Source organism: Saccopteryx leptura, chromosome 1 (genome assembly GCF_036850995.1).
Source record: "Saccopteryx leptura isolate mSacLep1 chromosome 1, mSacLep1_pri_phased_curated, whole genome shotgun sequence".
NCBI classification, from domain to species: domain Eukaryota; kingdom Metazoa; phylum Chordata; class Mammalia; order Chiroptera; family Emballonuridae; genus Saccopteryx; species Saccopteryx leptura.
In genome coordinates this window covers 278,563,556-278,566,478 of record NC_089503.1, presented here as the reverse complement: position 1 = coordinate 278,566,478, position 2,923 = coordinate 278,563,556, and the positions used below count along the sequence as shown (strand labels likewise).

The window sequence follows — 2,923 nt, the reverse complement described above, 5'->3', positions numbered from 1 at the left end:
GTGTCCTTGGGTCCAAGCTGGTGAGCTTTGCTCAAACCAGATGAGCCCGTGCTCAAGCTGGCAACCTTGGGGTCTTGAACCTGGGTCCTCTGAATCCCAGTCTGACGCTCTATCCACTGCGCCACCACCTGGTCAGGTTCCTCCTTTTTCTTTTTAAACATTTAGATTTCATTTATCAGAAAGAGAAGGCCTGCACATTAAGTTAATGATTTTAAACCACTCTGAAGACTTACATGCCTCTTACCTAATGTTATAATTGTGTCATATTACTTAGGTTCAAGTTCTTCCTTCAAAGAGTCATCAGAATAATATAGATTGAAGAGTCTTTCAAAACTTGTCATCTCTTGCTGCTGAGTATCCATCATAATTTGTTTTTGTAACATAGCCATTTCTTTTATAGGTTTATTTTGTGCACCAATAAGTACAGTATTATGATTCTTCTCTAAGTCCTCCACACTCTTTATGACCTGATCATATAACTTTATTTTCAGTCTCTCGCTCTGAACAACTCTAGATTGTTGAAAAAACTTTTGTTGCTGTCGCAACAACAAATTAGCTAGTTTTTCTTTTTGTTCCACAGCTTTCTGCCTATCTATCTTCCAAAGTCAGAAACTGTTGGAAATATTTTTGGTTAAGCTTCTACCTTTGATCCTGTTGGGTTTTCCAAATATGTTCAACTTTCTGATCACTGCTTTTGAGAGAAGCCCTGGTATACATTGCTCATCTTTTTCTCTTTGCAAGAAGAATGTTGTTAATGTCAGCTCCACATTATTCTAGCATATTCTGTACTTCACCCCACTTCCCATATCTTCAACTATTTCTTCAGAACTCCTTTTCTTTCTAGGCTTTATCATTACTGGAGTCTTCAGGTCAGTAACATCTTCCTCTGAAACATTCAGATCTTTTTTATCTTCTTTCTCAAAGTCAAAGGCTCTTACAACCTGTCCTTCCCTTGACGTCTTCTCAGATTTCCTGGTCTGTTTTCTTCCAGAAGGTGCCATATTTAGATGTATTCTGACTGAGATAACTGCTTTGCTGCCACAACGCTCATCTTATTGCTTTCTTCTTTCATACTAATAAAATCCTGATTATTTACATCACAACCCATGCATGATTGGGCATATCCTTAACTTAAGAGTAAATCTTGACCATCTAAGTCTGTGATGCGTGAGAAGTGGAGCTGCCTGTAGATATTTGAAGGAGGTTTGCTTGAAGGCTCTGGGAGAGGGTTTCTTTTCTCTTAAAAAGATGAAACTGGATAAAACAACCTTTCTCTGTAATTCTCAATGCTGTGTTGAGTTCTGATGCTGCAAATATTTTATGAAGAGTGGTAGTCTGAGAAGCAAGGCAACATGGTAAGAATGGCAAAGAAGAAAGCCAAACCAGAAGGAAGCAGGGTATTTGATGGCATCATTGAACCTTTAATTGTCTACAGACTCTCTTTCTCTGGACTTCATGTGTGAGATAGTTATCATCGTTATGATTTATCCACTTTGAATATGGTTTTCTATACTCACAAAAGTGTCCTGATATGTAAAGTAACAAGAATTTGACTCTTTCTCTGAGGAATGGAATAGAAAGCCACTTTGAGAGATATAGAATTATGGAAAAACATCTTACAAAATAGTTGGGGGGAGCCCGACCAGGCAGTGGCACAGTGGATAGAGCGTTGGACTGGGATGTGGTGGACCCGGGTTCGAGACCCCGAGGTCACCAGCTTGAGCGTGGGCTCATCAGCTTTGAGCAAGGCTCACCAGCTTAGACCCAAGGTTGCTGGCTCGAGCAAGGGGTCACTCGGTCTGCTGTATCCCCCCAGTCAAGGCACATATGAGAAATAAATCAATGGACAACTAAGGAACCGCAACGAAGAATTGATGTTTCTCATCTCTCTCCCTTCCTGTCTCTCTGTCCCTATCTGTCCCTCTCTCTGACTCTCTCTGTCTCTGCCACAAAAAACAAAAACAAAAAAAAACAGAGTTGGGGGTTGGGGAAGGAATAGATGAGCAAGAAGTCAGCAACAATATCTCAGGGAGGGTTCCCAGGGATAACTTTCATACGGCAGCAGTGGCTGGGCACTTTCTGTGCTGAGAGCTCACATGCTGTCTGTCACCCACATTTTAATATAACTCAGAAAATCAACAACAACTGTATGTTATTGGTGCTCTGAGAAATATAAGAGTATCTAGGACAGGAACCACCATAACAAGCTAAGAATTTTTAGATTTTCTGATAACCTGATCACCAGGAGAAATATATCTCACCACACAAATTTTTCAAGAAATTGGAAAGGTAGATACACACACACAAACACACACACACACACATGCACATATGTATATACATATATATACATACAATTTTTTTACAAAAATTAAAAGATAATACATTACTACATCAAAATTATAAAAATCTTTATATATTACTATAGTAGGATAAATAACATTTAGAAATGTATAATATATTATATATTATAATATGTAGTATATTATATATTATTTGCCAAAGGTGGAGATCCACTTTCTCAAACCTCCTCAAGGGCTTTGCCCTCCTGCTGTATCCTCCTTCTCCACCATTATCTTCTCAGTCATGTGAAACCTTTCCCTAGGCCAGCTGCTGTAGAACCCAGAGTTCACGTTCTTCAAAATGGGGAATTCTTAGACTTAAAATCAGTTCACTGGAGACCTGGGAATGGCTGAAGGTGGAATATTTTCTCCCAGGCTCTTTGACTCTTTGGTTGAAAGAAAGGTGTGTGTGTGTGTGTGTGTGTGTGTGTGTGTGTGTGTGAGAGAGAGAGAGAGAGAGAGAGAGAGAGAGAGAGAGAGAGAGACTCTTGAATTTCCCTCTACTATCTTTTTATTTAGGTTGGGGGTGTGAGGTCATTGTAGGTATTATGAAGATGGGAGAAAGGATTTTGTTGTCTTTG

The 2,923-nt window shown here is 39.4% G+C and overlaps 1 pseudogene; it reads right to left on the bottom strand.

Moving 5' to 3' along the window:
* Positions 1–300: 300 nt before the first annotated feature.
* LOC136389316 (synaptonemal complex protein 3 pseudogene) lies at positions 301–1,001 on the bottom strand (annotated as a pseudogene).
* Between the last annotated feature and the right edge of the window lie 1,922 nt (positions 1,002–2,923).